Source organism: Hemitrygon akajei, unplaced genomic scaffold (genome assembly GCF_048418815.1).
Source record: "Hemitrygon akajei unplaced genomic scaffold, sHemAka1.3 Scf000061, whole genome shotgun sequence".
NCBI classification, from domain to species: Eukaryota; Metazoa; Chordata; class Chondrichthyes; order Myliobatiformes; family Dasyatidae; genus Hemitrygon; species Hemitrygon akajei.
The window spans coordinates 57,072-79,899 of NW_027331947.1; the positions used below are offsets into that span (position 1 = coordinate 57,072).

The following is a 22,828-nucleotide window of genomic DNA, read 5'->3' on the forward strand; positions in this document are numbered from 1 at the left end:
GAGACTGCCGGATTCATTATCAAACTTGCTGACCTTTCATGAACAAATCAATGGAATGAATAGTGAATTACAGAGTTCTCGACACTGACACCCACATCCCACTCGTCACAGTCCTCCATTCGCTAAAACCATCTTCAGTCATCACCCTCTGCTTCTTTTCATCGAGCCCGATGTGAATCCACCTCGCCAGCTCCCCGTGAATCCCACGTGACCGAACTTTCCCAATCAGCTGCCATGTGGGATCTTGTTAAAGGCTTTACCAAAGTACAACATCACACCTCAAAGTCATCTAACTCCCCAGTAAACTCTTAAATAATCTCCAAAGTACATGGTAGATATGATGTCCTACTGAGTGGTGTAGACGACAATTTCCCCATAACCAATGTCCAACCGCACAAGACTTCAGCTTTACTGCAGACTGAGGAAATTCCGATCCCAGCTGTAAACTGAATCTGAATTACCAACCTGGATTGAAACCTGTATACTGCCAGTTCCATATCCTCAGGGTCACCAGCCCAATATTATCACCCATACAAAGACGCTTTGGTGCCAGTTATTTGCCGTGGTGTTCCTGCCATTTCCGATTACAAACTAATGTGGAAATGAAACCTAATGACCCTCTGCCGGGGTGAGTGCTCAGGTTGATTCACCGGTCTGTAGATTGTGAGAGGATGCGGATACACTTCAGCTTGCCTCCGGCAGCTAAACTGAGCACGTTTGATCACTATCTTATTGCTGTGTGGCATCTTGCCCCGCACAGTTGGCTGCCATGTTTACCCTCAGTGTAGCAGGAACAAAATGTAAAATTATAAAGTAGAAAATTATGGGAACTCAGTACATCAGGTTACCGCTGTTAAAGGAGAAATGGTGGAAGACCCAATATGTGAAATGGGACTCCAGAGCTTTTTCCAGTATTTTCATCTTCTGACTTTAAATTTCCTGCAACTGTAGTTTTATTTCACCTCTTCATTTTAATGCAAAGATGATAACTGATTGCAAAATATCAGCAACACACTAAAATGTAAATGCCACCCCACCCCAGCCAATTTGTTAGTTCTGAGTTTATTCTGACCCTGCTGTAACACATCCCACAGTGCTCACAGCATCCTTTCCTCCTACTATCACTCTGGTACATTTGCCCCTGAGGCCACTGTCTCTACACTGAGAGGCGGTGACCACAGGGCGATAAAAATGTGCAACAGTGTCTGCAGCTGTGACAGGCTGTTACCCTGGAAACGGAGGAAGTGGCTCACCGAAAATAACCGAAAAAGGAATTAACAAACTCAGCATCAAATGCTATGAGTTTAATTATGACAAATATTAACACTGCAGCCGTTTTCTAATAGGGACTATAAAATTATAATGGCTGCCTTTTCCCTGTCAGCTGCTGTGTTCAATTAAACTTCTGGTATTTCTAGCTAATGAAATAAAAAACAATGAAGACAAAGTTTAAAAGAGAGATTGTTGAAATATATCATTGCAGCAATGGGATACAGGCTGGACAGAGATTGAACAAGTTGGTTGATATATATCACTGAGGTGGTGAGATACAGGCTGGACAGAGGTTGAACAAGATGGTTGATATATATAATTGCGGTGGTGAGATACAGGCTGGACAGCGGTTGAACAAGATGGTTGATATATATCATTGAGGTGGTGAGATACAGACTGGACAGAGGTTGAACAAGATGGTTGATATATATCATTGAGGTGGTGGGATATAGGCTGGACATAGACTGAAAAAGATGTTGGTATATATCATTGAGGTGATGGGATACAAGTTGGATAGAGTTTGAACAAGATGGTTGATATATATCATTAAGGTAGTGGTATACAGGCTGGACAGCGATTGAACAAGATGGTATATATATAGTGCAGGGAATTGAATTGAATTGACCTTATTACTTAGAACTTTCATATACATGAGGAGTAAAATGAGGACTAAATCTAAATCTGCAATGTGGATTTATAGTACAGTCAATATAACAGAGAAAAACATTTGCATCAGCATGAATTAATCAGTCTGATTTCCTGGTGGAAGAAGCTGTCCCAGAGCCTGTTGATCCTCTCCTTTATGCTGTGGTACCATTTCCCGAATGGTAGCAGCTGGAAAAGTTTGTGGTTGGGGTGACTCGGGTGCCCGATGATCCTTCAGAACCTTTTTATACAACTGTCACTGTAAATGTTCTGAACAGTGGGAAGTTCACATCTACAGATGCACAGGGCTGTCCGCACCACTGTCTGCAGAGTCCTGAGATTGAGGGAAGTACAGTTCCCATTCCAGGCAGAGATGCAGCCAGTCAGGATGCTATTAACTTTGCTCTGTAGAAAGTTCTTAGACTTTGGGGGTCCATACCAAACTTCCTCAACCATCTGAAGTGAACGAGGTGCTGTTGTGCATTTTTTCACCACACAGCCGGTATGTACAGACCACGTGAGGTCCTCGGTGATGTTTATGCCGAGGAACTTAAAGCTGTACACTCTCTCAACCCCAGATCCATTGATGTGAATAGGGGTTAGCCTGTCTCCATTCCTCCTGTAGTCCACAACCACATCACTGTGTCAGAGTGTGGACTTCTTTTCTGTAGGCTGCCTCGTTATTATTTCAGATTAGGCCAATCAGTGTAGTATCTCAGCAAATTTATTTAGCAGATTGGAGCTGTGGGTGGCAAACCAATTCATGGGTGCACAGAGAGTAAAGAATGGCGAAGGAGGCAACACTGAGGGGCACATGTGCTGAGGGTTAAAGGGTCAGAGGTGAGGGAGCCCACTCTTACTACCCGCCACCGATCAGACAGGAAGTCCAGGATCCAGCTCCATAAGGCAGGGTGAGGTCTCTGAGATTCTTGTCAATACTTCACGCCTTCATATGGCTACTGCTCTGCCCATGACTGCAAGGAACTGCAAAGACCTTCGAAGAACCGAACACTCAGCTGAGGACATCAGAGAAACAAGCCTGCCGTCCATGGACTCTTCCTACACATCTGCTAGATTCAGAAAAGCAGGCCAAAGAATCCCAAAACGTGGGACATTCTTGCTGCAAACCCACTGTCCCATAGGGGAATAGATACCACCAGGCCCAAGGATGGTTTCCTGTCTGTGGTTATAAGCCAAGTGAATGATAAAATGGGCTCGACTACACAGTGAACTCGATGTGACCCTGCACCATATGTCTGTCTGCACTGCACTTTCTTTGCAGCCATAATGCTTTGTTACAATGATTGTTTTGTCGAATATCAGCTCAATGTACTGTTGTAATATATTGATCTGTGTGGTTGCTACGTCAGGCAAGATTTTCACTGTAGCTCAGTACGTGATCATAAGAACAAATTCCCCATTTCAATTGTGTGGAAATACTATAAAGACTGAGCTTCTGCTTTGGAACTTCAGAGGGAAAATTGACTGACTGGGTTGTTGCTTTGGAAATTCTGAAGCGAATCTTAACTGAACTGTACACATGAGAAGCTCAGATTAATGGAAAAAGCTAAATTCTCAAATAAATAGGTAATATACCCTGAAATATTGGCTGCACTTTGGGAGGTCAAAACAGAGGAATGAAACAATGTGTTATATTACAGAAAAAAGTACATACTGTCCACATAAAACGAGAGAATGTGACAGATCTGGATCTCACTGACTTGTTTGAAAGGCAGAACGATGAAGCTACACGTACACGTAGAGCAGTGACCCGTAGATGCTGCAGATTGGCATAAAGAAGTGAACAGAGCGTTACTTCATATTTACACTAGCTACATATTTAGTTTTTCTCTCGGAGGGAAATGGGAATAAACCAAAAATGGGACATTTACTTTGAGGTTAGCTCCACTTTGACGGGGAGTTCGAGGCGGGACCGGGAATAACGCCCTCTTGGCTGTTCCGTCTCTGCTATTGGGTGCAACCAATGATTGACATCGCGAATGGTAATAGTGCAGATAGTAAATCCTCTGTTGACTGTGGGCGTTCACGTGATTAGTAGCTCAGCCATTAAGCCGATCAAGCTCGAGCACAGCAGTGCCTGCGCACGTGAGGGCAGACCCCGGTGTTGGTGGCCTGTGTGTGACGTCTGCCGCGTAGGGGGGCCAGTGTGACACTGTGTACCTACATTTATGGCTCTAACAGTTAGCGAACACACTCTGAGCAATGTTAAGTTGATAACACTCTCATAAACCTGAACTTCAGTCTATTCAACATTTAACACCACACCCTGTTCCACGACGATTGTGTTGAAACACAAGAAGTATCGCTATGCTTGAATTAGTCTTTCTAATATGTGCTTCGAGCCAGTAATACTACTTCAGTCCACGATAGCAATGATTACGTTTCTCTCGAAATTTGACCTGCTCCGGAGAGAAGTAACAAACTGTTGGTGTCTTCTCTTTGATTTATTGCTCACCTTGAGACCAGTTTATTGTCCAATGATAAAGTCCAGTGACAGCTCAGGGCAAAGGTCACCTTGGGTTAATTGCACAAAGACAGCAGAAGGAAGGGGTCTGTGAAGTCTGATGAAATATTATGCATTTGGAGTTTTTTTTGTTTGAACACTGGGTAATCTCTTTATCGGGGTTTAACTGTGCTCCAGCTGTCTGGAGCTGACTACAAGGTCATCCTGTTTATAAAGAGCCATTTTAACAGTTGTCCACAGTTGGATCAGTGCAGTAATGGACTAGCTGGGGAGCAACTATGCCGAGATAACCATCTCCCAGAGATAACATGCCGTCAAAGTCAACAGCAGGGTAACGACGCCCTTTTCCTTCAGTTTATTGCTCACTGTCCGGAAACAAGTTACCATGTCACCGCACCAATCATATGAAATTAGGATCATTTCCCACTGGCGAATTTGCCTGGCATTCGATTTACTTTACACATTGATCAACCGGCATCATCCTTATTTTACAAAGACATGTGCCACTCCTTGTCAGAGAACGATGGAAAAAAGAAACACATTAAATTCTGATATGTCATTCTGATATGTCTATCCATGGCCTCCTCTACTGTCAAGATGAAGCCACACTCGGGTTGGAGGAACAACATCTTATATACCGGTTGGGTAGCCTCCAACCTGATGGCATGAACATTGACTTCTCTAACTTCCGTTAATGCCTTTCCTCCCCTTCATACCCCATCCCTGACATATTTAGTTGTTTTTTTTTTCTTTCTCTCTCTCTGCCCATCACACTGCCTGTTCTCCATCTCCCTCTGGTGCTCCCCCTCCCACTTTCTTTATCCCGAGGCCTCCCGTCCCATGATCCTTTCCCTTCTCCAGCTCTGTATCACTTTCGCCAATCACCTTTCCAGCTCTTAGCTTCATCCCACCCCCTCCAGTCTTCTCCCATCATTTTGCATTTCCCCCTCCCCCCACTATTTTCAAATCTCTTAGTATCTTTCCTTTCAGTTAGTCCTGACGAAGGATCTCGGCCCGAAACATCGACAATGTTTCTCCTTATAGATGCTGCCTGACCTGCTGTGTTCCACCAGCATTTTGTGTGCATTGTTTGAATTTCCAACATCTGCAGGTTTCCTCATGTTAACACATTAAATTCACTGGGTTTCTTATTTGTCAGAGTGTGGTGCTCGTATGCTGAATTAGTAACAGGACATTCATCCCCTCAGTCCTGTTCCGCCATTCTCTATGATCACAGCTGGACAGTGATCTCAGTGACTCAACCCTGCGACCGTCTGTAACACTTCACTCCCTTGTCTGTCCAGAATCTGTGTTCGGTGGAATTAAACACATCGAAAGAAAGCTCTGCTTTTCTTACCCTTTGAGGAAGAGAATTCCAATGTCACATTAGTTACGCCTCAGAAAAAAAAACCTAATCAATCTTCATCTGTTTCAGCTCCCCCTACAGTAGCAAACATGTTCTCCATATGCCTATTCAGAATCCGTGTGATGTTCAATGTCCCCAACAAGGGCTCAATTTCTAAACACCAGCGGATAACAAATCTCTTCTCCTTCAGCTAAATAACAACGAATACATTCAACTCCCCGTCTTTATCTAATAACAGCAAATGTAGTCAAATGCCTCTGTCCATCCAGTACCGGAAGATAAAATCGCGTTACCTCTAATTCTACTAAGACAGCGAAAACAACCTGCGGTTGATAAACGTGGCAGTGCGGTAGCGCAGTGGTCAGCATTGAAGTGGACGGGAAACGGCCCCCGGACATGCACTCAGTGGCCAGATTATTTGGCATAGGGTGTTCATAGTGAAGTGACCTCTGAGTCTAGAATCTGCTGTTTTTATCTGCGGCCAGAGAGAATTACCACAATATTTATTAATATAAATATCACTGCCAGAAGTACCTCGTCTTTCCGAAAAAAAATACACTCACAGAATAATAAAGCTCACAGATCCATAAAGCCGCGCGATTTCAATGATAATATTGATATGGTAGCAATACTGGAAATACTGCTGTTACAAGTGGGCTTATTAAAATACCATAACACTGCCGAATACAGTCCCTGTTCTTACCTGGTGCTGGACTCTCGACTCCGGTTTCAGTGAATCCGAGCATCTGAATTGTATGTCCCTACCAGTAAGTGAACACACCCTGAGCAATGTTCAGTTGATAACACGCTCATAAATGAACTTCACCCTATTCAGCATGTAACGCCACGTCTCATTTTCCTTGAACGAGTCTCTCTTACAAGTGCTCCGAGCCGGAATGAATACTTCAGTGCGAATGCAATGATGAACTTTCTCTAGAAAGTTTGATCCGCACCAGAGAGGAATAACAACCCGCATCCTGGTTCGGTTCGGCTGGTGTTATTGCTTTAATTTATTGTTCATCTTGCGAGCAGTTAATTTTCGGATTATAAACCCCAGCGACAGCTCAGGGCAAAGATCGCTGTGGGTTTATTGCACAGAGACAGCAGAATGAAAGGCGCTGTCAACTCTGATGAAATATTATGAATTTGGTGTATTTTTTTTCTTTTGATCTCAGTTAAATCCTGGTCCAGATTCAACTGTGCCCCAGTTGTCTGGAGCTGGCCTAAAGGTCAGCCTATTTGTAAAGAGCCATTTTTAACACTTGCTCTTAGTTGGATTGTACAGTAATGGGCGAATTGGGGAGCATCTGTGCCGAGGTAACCGTCTCCCAGAGATAACAACTGGTGAAAGTCGACAGAAAGATAAGAAAGCCCTTCCCCTTCAGTTTATTATTCACTTACTGGAAACAAGTTAGTGTGTCACAGCAGCAACCGTATGAAATTATGACCATTTCCCATTGGCGAATTTGCCTAGCATCGCACTTATTTTACAAATACCTGAACCATCCCTGGTTAGAAAATGATGGGGGAAAAAAAAACTAAACATAAAACTCACTGGGTTTCTTATTTCTCAGAGTGTGCTGCTCGCATGTTGAATTAGTAACAGGACATGCACTCACTCAGTGCTATTCCTGCGTTCTCCATTATCACAGCTGGACTGTGATCTCAGTTGAACATCTCTGCGACCACCTGCAGCACTTCACTCACCTGTCCAGAAACTGTGTAAAAAAATCTGCTTCTCTTTTCCTTTGAAAAGAGTTTCACCTCATAAAAATAACCTAATGTATCTTCACCTGTTTCCGCATCCCCTGGAACAGCAAATGATAGTATAGATATGGCAGCAATACTAGAAAACTGCCCTGACAGGTGGGCTTATTAAAACACCCTAACACAGCCCAGTACAGTCCCTGTTCTTACCTGGTGCTGGACTCCTGAGTCTGGTTTCAGTGAATCCGAGTGTCTGAACTTTATGGGCCCTAACAGTAAGTGAACACACCCTGAGCAATGTTCAGTTGATAACACGCTCATAAACCTGAACATCGGCGCCTTCAGAAGGTAACGCCACACCCTGTTCCACAAACCTTGTGTTAAACCACACAAAGTCTCATTTTGCATGAACGTCTTCCTAACATGTGGATCGATGCAGAATTACTACATCAGTATACAGTGGCAATGGTTACCTTTCTCTCTAAAATTTGATCTGCTCCAGAGTGGAATCACATCCCGCATCCCGGTTCAGTTAGCCTAGTACAGTCTGATACACTCTTCACCCTGGGGCCGGTTTATTGTCAGACTATAAACCACAGCACCATCTACAGCTTTATTGCATTTAGATAGCAGAAGAAAGGACAGTGTTGACTCTGGTCAAATTATGCATTTGGGATAATCTTTTGCATTGAACACTGCACACTTCCTTTCTCCAGATCTAACTGTGCACCAGCTGCCTGGAGATGCCGTGATCTCAGGTTCAGCCTTTTCATGAAGCCATTTTCAACCGTTGTCCGCAGGTGGATCATTGGGGCAATTGACCATTTGGGGAGCAACTGTACCGAGATTACCATCTCCCAGGACTACCCTTCCCTTCAGTTGATTGCTCACTTACTGGAACAACTTGCCATGTCGGAGCAGCAATCATGAAATTACATTGAATTTGCCTGACATTGCCTTTATTTTACAGACACATCAACTGTTTCTCATCAGTCAGTGATGGGAAATCTCTGAACTCTAAATTCACTGCGTCTCCTATTTGTCTGAGATTGATACTGCCATATTGTATTAGCACTAGGATATTCGGACTCTCAATCCTGTTCCGCCGTTCTATAAGCTCATCTCAGCAGCCCAATCCTGCGTCCGCCTGCAGAAACCTTTCCTATCAAGAATCTGTGCCCTGCGGAATTCATCACATTGAAAAATAAAAACTCTTTCATCCACCCGACAGGAGCAAATATATTTTACGCAGTTTTTTCCTCAGAGAGTTGTGAGTGCGTAGAATGGGCTGCCGGCAACATTGGTGGAGGCGGATAAAATAGGGTCTTTTAAGAGTCTTTTAGATAGGTACATGGAGCTTGGAAAAATAGAGGGCTATGGGTAACCCCAGTAATTTCTAAGGTAGGGACATGTTCAGCACAGCTTTGTGCACCGATGGGCCTGTATTGTGCTGTAGGTTTTCTATGTTTCTATATGCTCCAGATTCCTGTCAAGATCCCGCTTGAGGCTGTGTGTTCCAAGCAAGTGCACAATTCATTTATCCATATAATATCAAACACAATCAAGTCCCCGTCTTTGCCTAATACCAATGAATACAGTTATATTCTCCATTCATCCACTAACAGTGCATTAGATAGATTCAACTCTAATTCTTCTAATTCAGCAAACAGAAACAAAAGCTCACAGGTATTTCCTGAAAGGGAATTCACACCAACCAACTATCAATGTACTAAATCTTCTTTGATTGACATTCGTTCTGAAAAAAACACGTCACAGCTTGCGGTGACCCTCCTCAGGTCTGAGAATCAGACAATGAAATGAACCCATTAACTCCTTACATCGGCAAAATGGATCGACCTTACCTCCAAATTCTTTACACTGCATTCAGAAATGTACAGAAAGTGTGATGTGGCCAGTAGAACTGCTCAGAAAGTTGCTTCAGATAGCTGAAGAAAATAATCAGGATAATTTCAGACATGAGAAATTCTGCAGATGCTGGTAATCCAAGCAACACACCCACATAAAATGCTGGAGGAATTCAACAGGCCAGGCAGCATCTATGGAAAAGAGTACAGACAATGGTGCAGGCCGAGAGTTAGTCCTGCTGAAGAGTCCCAGACTGAAACTTTGACTGTACACTTTTCCATAGATGTTGCCTGGCCTGCTGAGTTCTTCTGGCATTCTGTGTGTGTGATCGGAATAGATTACTGCGAGAAGCTGTGGTTTTTTTAGTGTTCGAGTAACTATCACAAAACGTGCGACTTGGCGCAGATCCTTTTCCAGAAGATTTAAACCATCCGAAGGTGAAAGTAATAGAAAGAAACTATAGTCATGAGAAACGCTCTGCAGGTAAGCAACAGCTTTGGGAAGAGGAGCAAAGTTAACGATTCGCATCACAACCTTTCATCAGAATAGCTTCAAACATTTTCTGGTTCAGTGCAGATCCCCAGCATCTTGAGTTGCTGTTTGATTTCCTCTGACTGACAGCCGTCAGTGAGGGTGGATTTCTAAACCTGATTTAAACACTGAACCCCCGGGTCTATTACTACTGGTGTGAAAACAGCGCAGTCTATTTAATCAAAGCCTCTTCCTGTGAGGAATGGAAAAGGAACTTGTTCTCTCCTCAGATTATCAGACATTGTTGCCAAAGGAACTCCAGAACCAAACAATGGAGCCTAGAGGAAAAATATTTGCTCAGCACCTCATAAAACCAGGTAGCTTGATCCGCAGTCCATTCTAACTGGGTGAAAAACTGTGATATCCCATCACCCAAGCTCACAGGGACTTGCCACTTAACCACCCGGTATGGTGAACTTTTTTTTAAAGCTATTATTAATGCTTTTTGAGTTAGTGATTTAGATGCATATCATATTATTACTGAGTTAAATATTGTATGTAATTAGTTTTTGCTACAACAAGTGTATGGGACATTGGAAAAAAGGTTGAATTTCCCCATGGGGATGAATAAAGTATCTATCTATCTATACCTGTCTGGACAAGCTCCCCCTGCTGACTGCTCCTGTGGCTCCTCCCACTGACCGTGGCTCCTCCCACAGAACCCGGTATAAAGGCAATTGGGGTCTCCGCCCTGGTCTCAGTCTCCAGGATGCAGTGTGGTGGTCAATTGCTGCTTGTTCTTTCTTCCAGCCAATAAAAGCGGATATCTTGCCTTACGTCTCCAAGAGTTATTGATGGTGCATCAATTTTATTGGCTGGAAGAAAGTAGACAGTATCTCAACCCGGGAGTGTGTGATGTGACAGTGTGGAGGGAGATTCAATCTGTGTCTGACCCTGGGAGTGTGGGATGGGAGAAGTGGAGGGAACTTCTCTCTGAGTCTTACCACGCATGTGTGTAATGGGACGATGTGGAGGTAGCTTCATACTGTTTCTGACCCCAGGAGTGTGTGATGAGCCGGTGAGGCAGGAGATTAACTATGTGCCTGTGGTGAACTACATGTACCTGTCTGGACAAGCCCCCCCTGCTGACTGCTCCTGTGGCTCCTCCCACTGACCGTGGCTCCTCCCATGGACCCCGGTATGAAGGCGATTGAAGCCTGAGTCCCGGCCTGTCTCCAGGATGTAGTGTGGTGGTCAATTGCTGCTTGTTCTTTCTTCCAGCCAATAAAAGCCTATACCTCTCTGAGAGTTATTGATGGTGCATCACCCGGCAAGTCTCAGACTGGTGGCTGTTGTTAGTAAATTCCCAACAATCAATATCCATCCACCGGAAACTTCTGTTTCACAGCAGGACGACGAAAATCCCGTCACAACCTCCGATGTCCAAACACTGCCAGTTCCATATTCCCAGAGTCCCCATCCCTGGATTTTAATCCAAGCACCAAAACACTCAAGACTCTTTGCTGCTGGTAATATGCTCCGGCGTCTCGGTCATACCCAGTTCAAAAACTAACACTCCCACACCAACCCACAGAACACTGAGAACATGATGATCCTCTGAATGGGCCGGAGATCGCGCTGGAAAACCTGGCAGTCACCAGAGGGCAAGAATACGTCTCACATTGTCTCCTGAAGCTAAACTGAACTCATGTTATCATTATCTTATTGAACGAGACCTTCCCCAGCATAATTAATGATCACATTTCCTGCAGGGTAACAGGAATAAAATGTTTTTTTTAAATTATGATACTGAATATGTGCTGGTAACAGTATATGAGATAGGATCAGTGGAAAGAGAAATAGTGGAAGACCTGGTATTGGAATCGTGACAGAGCAAGATGCTGCCCAATTACTGAATGTTCTGACCATGAAATATATGAGCATAAATAGATCGTTTGGCCCATCGAGTCTGTTCTTCCATTTCATAGTTGTTCCATTGTCCCTCTGAGCCACAATCTTCTGCTCTCATCCCATATCACTTTCATCTTCCCACAGTAAAAACTGATCCAAGATACTTTTTCACTTCATCCTCTGTTTTCTTGTCCCACATTATTATTTTCTCAAATTGCAGGGTAAATTCCATCATATTATGATCACTGGCCCTGGATGTTTTTTTGTTTATCTGAATCTCTCTAATAACTTCCAGTTCACTGCACAACACCCAATACAGAATAGATGATCCCCGAACGGGATCAACCACAAGCTGCTCTCAAATTCTGCCTCTTGGGATCCAGCACCAACCCGATTTTACCATGTTAAAATATCCCACGGCTATCGTAACACTGCCCTTTTGAGATACATTTTCTATCTCCCGTTGTAATTTTTAGACCATGTCATTACTACTGAGTGGGGGTCTGTATATAATCCCCATCAGGGTCTTTGTAACACTTGCAGTTTCCTAGATCTACCCACAATGATTCAAGACCTTCCTACCCCATGTCAGTTCTTTCTAATGATTTGATTTCATTTTTCACCAACAGTCACGTCACCCTTTCTGCTGACCTGTCTGTCCTTTCGATACAGTGTGTATCCTTGGCTGTTAAACTCCCAGATAAAATATTCTTTCAGCCACGATTCAGTGACACCCACAATGTCATACATGTCAATCTGTAACTTTACTGCGTTCGTCTATTATTCCATACACTGCACGCATTCAACTGTAACACTGTCAGTCTTGTACTCTCCCATTTCCATTTTGTTTGCTTTTACGTTGAAGCATCCCATTGACTGCAATTTTGCCCTATCATCAGCCTCCCCGTTCTAGCAGTTTCACTGCACACTGCCATGTTTGTGAACCAACTACCCCATTACCACAAACACTACAGCACAGTACAGGCCCTTCAGCCCTCCATGTTGTGCCGACCCATACAATCCTTAAAAAAAGTACTAAACCCACACTACCCCATAACCCTCCATTTTTCTTTCATCCATGTGCCTGTCCAAAAGGCTTTTAAATACCCCTAATGTTTTAGCCTCCACCACCATCCCTGGCAAGTCATTCCAGGCACTCACAACTCGCTGTGTAAAAACGTACCCCTGATGTCTCCCCTAAACTTCCCTCCCTTAATTTTGAACATATGCCCTCTGGAGTTTGCAAATGATGCCCTGAGAAACAGTTACTGACTATCCACCCTATCTATGCCTCTCATAATCTTGTAGACCTCCATCAAGTCCCCTCTCATTCTTCTATGCTCTAAAGAGAAAATTCCCAGCTCTGCTAACCTTGCTTCATATGACTTGTTCTCCAAACCAGGCAACATCCTGGTAAATCTCCTCTGCACCCTCTCCATAGCTTCCACATCCTTCCTATAATGAGGTGACCAGAATTGAACACAATACTCTAAGTGCGGTCTCACCAGACATTTGTAGAGTTGCAACATGACCTCTCTAATCTTGAACACAATCCCCCTGTTAATGAAACCTAGCATCCCATAGGCCTTCTTATACCCTATCAATCTGTGCAGCGACCTTGAGGGATATATTGATTCGAACCACAAGGTGCCTTTGTTCATCCACACTCTTATGTAACTGATCATTAATACTGTACTCAGTCTTCTGGTTTGTCCTTCCAAAATGCATCACCACACACGTCCGGATTGAACTCCATCTGCCATTTTTCTACCCAACTCTGCAGCCTGTCTATATCCTCTTGTAACCTACAGCTCCATCCATTCTCAACATTATAACCCCAGGTCCCATCCTCCTGCAAAATTAGCCCTCCTGAATCGTTCTGGAAAACCTGCCTGGAAGGATCTTGGTTCCCCTCCTCTCTCCTCCCCACTCTCTCCCCATCTCTGCCCCACTCTCCCAACCCTCCCCCTCTCTCCTGCCCGCCCTCACTCCCCCCTCTCCCCTCTCCCCCCCAATATTCAGCAGAAGCAGATTATTACAATCCTGTAATCTGCATTTTAAGTATCACTGCCAGATGCATGTCTGTTTTCCTTAAAAACACACACACAGTAAAAAGCATCCATGTCCGTAATGCCACACAGCTTTAAAGACAATATTGAACAGGTAGAAACACTGGAAATCCTCTCCTGACGAGGAACGTATTGAAACATCACAATGTTCCCCACCCAGTACGGTCTATGTGTGTACTTGGTGCTGAGCTTGTTTCTGTTCCAGCGAATCCGAGTACCTGAACTTAGTGGGTGCAAACAGTAAGTGAACACACCGTGAGCGAGATTCAGTTGATAACACACATATAAACCTGGGCTTCACATCAGTCAGCACGTAATTCCACACCCTGCTCCACAGCACATTATATGACACAAAAGCTGATTCAAGCAAATGATTCTACTGGGCTGTTCGGTCCAGGCTTCCTATTGTGCCTCAGTGCACGGTGACACAGATTACATCCAGTATCTGTCCACAACTCAATCCGCTCCAGGGAGCAACCGCGACCCGCATCCCGGCTCCGTTCAGTTGGTGTCAACACACTAATTCATTGCAACACGCTCAGAATGCTGGAGGAACTCAGCGGGCCAGGGCCAGGAGGCATCTACAGAAAAAAGTCGACATTTTGGGCCGAGAACTTTCGGCAGCACCGCTTTCCAGAACACCTACACTCCGTCCGCCAGAAAAAGCGGTATCTCCCAGTGGCCGGCCATTTTAATTCCACTTCCCATGCACATCCTGACATGTCAGTATATGGCCTCCTCAGCTGCCGTGATGAGGAAACACTCAGACTGGAGAAGAAATACCTTATATTCCGTCTGGGTAGCCTCTAACCTGATAGCATGAATATCGATTTCTCAAACTTCAGGTATTAACGCCCTCCTTCACCATTCCCCATCCCTCTTTCCCCCTCTGGCCTTATCTCCTTACCTGACCATTGCCTCCATTGGGTGTTTCTCCCCACTTTTCCTTTTCCATGGCCTTCTGTCCTCTCCTATCAGATTCCCACTTCTCCAGCCCTGCATCTCTCACCAATCAATTTCCCAGCACTTTACTTCATCTCTCCCTCTTCCAGTTTCAACTATCATTTTCCGCCTCTTCCTCCACTCCCCTCCCCCTCCTTCTAGCTCTGACCTATCATCTATTTTTTGGCCGGTCTTGCTGAAGGGCCTTGGCCCGAAACATCGTCTGTATCTTTTCTGTAGATGCTGTTTGGCCTACTGCGTTCCTCCAGCGTTTTGTGTTTGTTGCTTGAATTTCCAGCTTCCGCAGATTTTCTCTTGGCATTAATTTATTGTATATTTGGGGAGCAATTTATTTTCAGACTATAAACCATAGCAATAGGCGAGGGCAAAGATCCTCCTGAGCTTATAGGAAAAGCACAGCAGCAGGACGGGCACTGTCAACTCTGGTGAAAAGTTATGATTTTGGAATAATATTTTCTTTTGAACACCGGACATTCCCTTTCGCCAGATTTAACTGTGCCCCAAATGTCTGGAGCTCCACTGATCTCAGAGTCAGCCCTTTGATAAAGCAAACTTCAATATTTGTCCACAATGGGGCCATTACAATAATGGGCAAGGCAGCAACTGTGTCGAGATTACAAACTGGAGATAACCACACCCGAACGAGTACTGCAAGACAAGAATGTATTTCACCTTGAAATTAATGTTCACTTATTAGAAATAAGTAACCTGATTGATCAGATAAAATTATGACTAATGGGTCTGTTTACTTTCCTACTGTTGGTGTGTTTCCTCGCTATCACTCATACTTTACAAATAGCTGAGCTGTTTCCCTTTACTGAATGATGAAAATCCCTTTTGCATTAAATTCACTGGATGTGATTTGTCAGCCAAAGGATGCTGATGTGAGATTTAATAAAATTCACATGCTGAATTTACTGTGACCAATCTAGGTCTGTCTGTGATCTCAACGCCTTAATCCTGCTTCTCACCTGTAACATCTCACTCACTTGTCCTTCAAAGACCATTGCGCTGCAGAGATTACAGAATTAATTGTAATGATCTGCTTCTCCTGAATATTGTGGAGCCCATTCCAATGAGACACTAGACCCAGAGAGAGAGAAAATCTCAATTGCCTTCAACTGGCGGTGCCTGCTTTCAGTTCAATCTGATATATTTAGTTTAGAACAATCTGATATATTTAGTTTTAATTTCCCCTCCCTTTTATTCTCTCTCTCTCTCTCTCTCTGCCCATCATTCTGCCTGTTCTCCATCTCACTCTGGTGCTCCCCTCCCCCTCTCTTTCTCCCTAGGCCTCCCGTCCCATGATCCTTTCCCTTCTCCAGCTCTGTATCCCTTTTGCCAATCACCTTTCCAGCTCTCAGCTTCACCCCACCCCCTCCGGTCTTCTCCTATCATTTAGCATTTTCCCCTCCCCCTTCTACTTTCTGCAAATAATGAACACATCCTGGTTAGTGTGCAGTCAGCTCCTGGTGATAATCATTAACTAAACCCACAGCTTTATCAGCGCTTCTCTCCGTGTCCTGTTCCTTAGTAAAGGGTACGTTCTGTCTCCAACAAACATCACCATGGAGATTAAATGTGATCTCAGTGATTTTGAGAGTGGAATGTTTGTCGGTGCTAGACGGTACAGTTTTATAGACAATAGGTTCAGGAGTAGGCCGTTTGGCCCTTCGAGCCAGCACTGCCATTCACTGTGATCATGGCTGATCATCCACAATCAGTACCCCGTTCCTGCCCTCTCCTCATATCCCTTGACTCCGCTGTCTTTAGAAGCTCTATCTAACTCTTTCTTGAAAGCATCCAGAGAACTGGCCTCCACTGCCTTCTGAGGCAGAGCATTCCATAGATGCACAACTCTCTGAGTGAAAAAGTTTTCCCTCAACTCTGTTCTAAATGGCCTACCCCTTATTCTTAAACTGTGGCCTTCAGTGAGGAGTGAGGGGTGACTGAGTTGTCGTGGCAAGTATATTTAAATTATACTTGCTGACATGTGTGGTAATGGAGGGTTGGAGGATAGCAAACGTTGTTCTGTTTAAGCTCCGCTCCCTCCTCACGGCCTATCTCACTCGTCCCTCTCCCACAAATCCCCAGTCACTCACCCCTGCTTGCTTGCAGCTGCTCTCACTCACCCATCCTCCTCGCCCCCTCATCCACACCTCTCCTTCCTCATCTCCATCCTCCACTCCCCCCACTCCCGAAACCCCACTCACACTATCACTCCGGCTCTACTCCCTTATCCTCTCTACATCCTCTCCACTCTGTCCATCATCCTCTACACCTTTCTCTCCTATTCCACCAACACTCTACTCTTCTCACTATCTCCCTCACTCCCTTTCTCACAGTCCCACCCTCTCTCACCCTGTATCTCCTACTCCCTCTTACCCTTTCTCACTCTTCTTTCCCTTCCTACCTCTCACTCCCCCTCTCCAGATCTCTCTCCCCTTTCTACCCATCTTTCAAACCCCTCACTCACCCACTCTCTCTGTCCCTTTCTCTCTAATTATATCTCCTCCCACTGTCTACCCATTCTGTCCCAAGGTCTACCCCCCCATCTACCCTCACCCTCATCTTAGCTGCTCCCTGTCCACCTTGCAGACCCTCGCCCTGACCGTTTCCCTTCTCCCTGCTCAACCTCTCTCTCTCCACCTCATTCCACCCCTCACCTTTACCCTTACATCAACAATATTTCAAGGGTTATTGGCAACTTTGACTGAGAAAGATGCATGTTTCATACACTGTGTAATGTCTTTATATTAAGGAATGTCACAGTTGGGAATGTAGTGGATCCATTTTTTTAAAAAAAGTACTGGGAAAAAAAGTTTAAAAATAACTGCAGATAATGTGCGTCTGAAGTAAAAATAATTAAAAACTGCAAACTCACAGCTGTAATTGGTAACACAGCTGGTTCGAGCCCATCAGCAGTGTCGTTTACGACATGCTACAGGTTCATTGCAAACTATTAACAGCTTAGCATATTTGCATATGCAGAAATAGTTAAATAGAATACTGAAGTGACTTTGTTTACAGGATTGAGAGTGAAATGTCGAACCAGTTTCAGCAGAAATGCCGCTCCCTGTTCTGAGGAATGTGCAGGCAGCTGCTTAAACACAAACCCTGAGCTCCGGGAAGTCTCACAGAAAAGCAACCTGCACAATCCAAATCAATCAATGATATTGCCTCTTCCCCCTTCCTTTCCAGTTCCTCTGAAGGGTCTCAGCCAGAAACACTCCCTTTGTATTCAGTTCCATACACACTGCCCGGACCTACTGCATTACTCCAGCATTTTGTCTTTCCCTGGTTATGAAAGATCCGCGACTGGGAGTGTGTGGGCAGTTTGACTTCATATCAAAACATATCCACGCTGTTGAATATTCCTGGGGAATTAAGGTGTGAATCATTCAAGTCTGATATTAATTTTGGATTTTTACTCAATCAAACCTTTGTCTGTGATCAAGCAGTCAGAGTCATAGTTAGATAGTCATATCAAAACAGAACACAGTACAGGCACTTTGTCTCAGTCATTTGAACCACTTGTTCCCACCCACCTGCACAGTAGCCATATTCACCCATCCATATTTTCAAAGGCGAAATCATGCTCGCATGTACCACTTCTAGTGGGGTAGTGGGGCTGTGGAATTTACTGCCCCAGAGAGCTGTGGAAGCTACTACACTCAATAAATTCAAAACGGAGATAGACATTTTCCTGGATAAAAATGGCATTAGGGGATACGGTGAGCGAGCAGGTAAGTGGACATGAGGCTAGGTTTAGATCAGCCATGTGATCTCCTGGACCAATTTTCGATAGCCTGGATGGGTCGAAGAGGAATTTTCCAGATTTTTTCTCCTCAATTGGCAACTCGGTTTTTTTCCGCCAGGTGATCACATGGGTTTGAGCGGGATGAATAATAAAATAAAATGGGTGGCATGGTGCCCTGTTGGTTGGCACTGTTGTCTTGTGGGATTCGGTGAAAACTAGAGTAAGATTGGATCAGCCATGATCTTGTTGAATGGCGGAGCAGGCTTGAGGGGCCGATTGGCTTACTCCTGCTCCTATCTCTTATGTTCTTATGTTCTGTTGGCAGCTCATTCAACATTCTCTCAACCCTCTGATTGAAGACTTATCCACTCATGTCCCCCTAAAACTGTTCATCTTTCACCCACAAAGCATGATCTCTGGTTGTTGTTTCACGCGACTTCAGTGGAAAAGGCCTGCTTGCATTTACCTATCTCTGCTCTATCAAGTCTCCTCTCAATTTTTAGCATTTCAAAGATTAAAGTCCGGAACTATTCATCCTTTCCTTATCAACCAGGTCCTCCAGAAAAATCCTTGACATTTTTCCCAGTACTCTTTCAAACTTACTTACATCTTTCCTGTGGGTAGGTGATGAAAACCTCACACAATACTCCAAATTCGGACTCACCGATGTCTTATACAACTTCAAAATAACATCCCATCTCCTGCAGTCAATAATTTAATTGATGAAGGTCACTATGCCAAAAGCATTTATTAACCACCCTATCTACCTGTGGCGCTGCTTTCAATGAATTATGGACCTCTATTCCCAGATCCTTTTGTTCCACCGCAACGTTAGTGCTCTACTGTTTACTGTGTAAGACCTACCATAGCACAACACTTTGCACTTGCCTGCAGTAAATTCCATCTGCCATTTTCAGCTCAGTATTTCCAGCTGTTCCAGATCCCTGTAACCTATGATAGATAATTTGCCTCACTGTCAACTACACCCCTAATCTTGGTGTCACATGTAAATGTGCTTATCAAGTTAAAAACATTACCATCCCAATCATTGATATAGATGACAAACAGCAATGGACCCAACGATTAATGGAGATAATCATCTACCATCACAGTCCACCTTCTGCCAAAATGACATTGTCTACTCCAATTTACTTCCTTACGTTGAACGTGATGCAAATGAATTTTCTTGACCAACCTCCGATGCAGGATTGTTAAATGCTTGCAAAAGACCATGTAAACAACATTCGCTTCATTGTCTTTATCTACTTTCCTGGTAACATTCCCCATAACCTCATCAAAAAAAAATTGTGTGTGTTGCCAGGAGTAAACAAAGTCATGCTGACTGTTCCAAGTCAGTCTTGTCTTTTCAAATACTTACATATGCAGTGCTTCTAATAGTGATGTCAGAAGCACTGGTCTATAATTTGCTGGTTTATTTTTTTAAGCCTTTCTTCAACAGCAGGTCTATATAACCCATGTTAGTATGGGGAGCGAGATTTTACACCATATTCCAGGTACAATCTCAACAAAACGCAAGTAATTGTTAATGTCATTTCACTCTTACACACAATAACTCTTTCAATAAATACAATGTACCTTTCACCTCCCTCTCCACCCACTGCACTTAAACTCTCCATTTTAACACACTCAGGATTTCAGTTTCTCCTACAGAAGTGGGTGATCTCACATTTCCCACATTGGACTCCAGTGACCTGTTGTTCCCACTCACTCCTTTTGCCTCCATTACCACAAAACCTCTCAACAAGAGACACAGAACATAGAACAGTACAGCACAGTGCTCAGTCTATTCAATTAATGAAATGGCCAACTAAACTAATCCCATCTGCCAGAACAGTGTCCATATCCTTCCATTTTTCTCACATTCATGTGCTGATCTAAATATCTCTTAAAAGTCCCAATGTATCTGCCACTACCATCACCCCAGGCAGCACAGACTGGATGGAGGTTGAACAAGATGGTTGATATATATCATTGAGGTGGTGGGATACAGACTGGACAGATTGAACAAGATGTTGATATATATCATTGAGGTGGTGGGATACAGGCTGGACAGATTGAACAAGATGTTGATATATATCATTGAGGTGGTGGGATACAGACTGGAAAGAGATTGAACAAGATATATATCATTGAGGTGGTGGGATACAGGCTGGACAGAGGTTGAACAAAATGTTGATATATATCATTGAGGTGGTGGGATACAGACTGGAAAGAGATTGAACAAGATGGTTGATATATATCATTGAGGTGGTGGGATACAGACTGGACAGATTGAACAAGATGTTGATATATATCATTGAGGTGGTGGGATACAGGCTGGACAGATTGAACAAGATGTTGATATATATCATTGAGGTGGTGGGATACAGACTGGAAAGAGATTGAACAAGATGGTTGATATATATCATTGAGGTGGTGGGATACAGGCTGGACAGAGGTTGAACAAAATGTTGATATATATCATTGAGGTGGTGGGATACAGGCTGGACAGATTGAACAAGATGTTGATATATATCATTGAGGTGGTGGGATACAGACTGGATGGAGGTTGAACAAGATGGTTGATATATATCATTGAGGTGGTGGGATACAGACTGGACAGAGGTTGAACAAGATGGTTGATATATATCATTGAGGTGATGGGATACAGACTGGACAGAGGTTGAATAAGATGATTGATGTATATCATTGAGATGGTGGGATACAGATTGGACAGAGGTTGAACAAGATGGTTGATATATATCATTGAGGTGTTGGGATACAGGCTGGACAGAGGTTGAACAAGATGGGTGGGGAATGAGCAGATGGAATCAACTGGGAGAAGGGATCAAGGACGATCACTGATGGTCCTCAGGAGGAGGGGTTGGTCAACAGCCCGCCCCCTACATTTCTAATGAGCAGCACTGTTTATTGTTCTTGTGTTAAAATGCTTTTGTGGGATTATGATGGGATGTTCCAGTTCATTTATTGTTACCTTTTAGCTTGGATTATACAGTTACTTGCTTGTGTATTTCTGGGTCACACTATCTGTAACCAGGGTGTGTGATGGTCGCCTCCCCTGTCTGTATGAGACTGGTTGGGTTTACTCTCCGGGTCGTGCTGGCTGGTCTATTTTGTGTTTATCATGATAAAACTGTTATTGAGTTTAATGAGCTGCCTTATCTCTCGTTATGGACCAAATGCTCACCACAATACGACTGTATAAAAGATCTGAAAATAACAAAGCTAGAACAAACCATAAGAACTTTGGAATATACACTTTGCCCATCACCAAATTTTATCAATGCATCATAAAAAGTTTCCCATCCGGATACCCCACGCATTAGTATGGTGACTGCTTTGCCCATGGCTGCAAGGAACTGCAGAGTTATGGACACAGATCAGCTCATCACAGAAACCAGTCTTCCCTACGTGAACTCCTTCTGGACTTCCCACTCCCTCGGTAAAATCAAAGATCCCCACAACCTGGGACATTCTCCTTTCTCACCCACCCCCATTAGGGAGAAGATACATATCACCAGGCTTAAAAGCGGCTTATCTGAAGTGAAAAAAGTTTTTGAGAAGTTCCAGGAAGCGAGGCGAAGTCGACAGTTCAGGAAGTTAACGGGACTCATTGGCCAATATTAGATTTCTCCAACAAATCCACGTCAGCTCAAAACGGTGACTGTACTCTGCCAGCCAAGAACTACTGCATTACTGCGCAATGAGATTTTCACATCGTCAGAGCCGGGGGTGGGGGGGGGGGCTCGGGAAAAACCCGCAGGCTGCAGATCTGCGGCAGAATAAGAGCGGAAAACAGGATACCATGACCGGTGGGCGCGTCTCCCCGACAATAAACCGGCTCCATAGGACAAAGGAGCAGAATTAGGCCGTTTGGCCCATCGAGTCTGCTCCGGCGTTCAATCAGGGTGACCCTTTTCCCCCTCCTCAGCCCCACTCCACAACTTTCTCATCGTAACCACTCAAGAACCTGGTGAATACCCCCAACCGGGCCCCCACGGCTCCCTCTGCTAATTCCACACATTCACCACACTCTGGCTACAGAAATTTCTCCGAATCTCTGTGTGGTGAACTAGATATACCTGTCTGACTGCTCCTGTGGCTCCTCCCAAGACCCTGCTGACTACCCCTGTGGCTCCTCCCACAGACCCCTGTATAAAGGCGACTGTGGCCTGCTGCTCTCCCTCATTTTCCCCAGGATGTAGTGTTGTTCTTCAGTCAATAAAAGCCGATATCTCACTTCCTAAGTCTCGGCGTGAGTTATTGATGGTGCATCACTCTGTTTTAAATAG

At 44.2% G+C, this 22,828-nt stretch overlaps 1 protein-coding gene across 2 annotated transcripts in view; it reads right to left on the reverse strand.

Annotated features, from left to right (window-relative positions):
* The window catches only part of LOC140721804 (NACHT, LRR and PYD domains-containing protein 3-like), a 50,071-nt gene that overhangs the window by 17,184 nt on the left and 10,059 nt on the right, over positions 1-22,828 (reverse strand). The window lies entirely within an intron of this gene.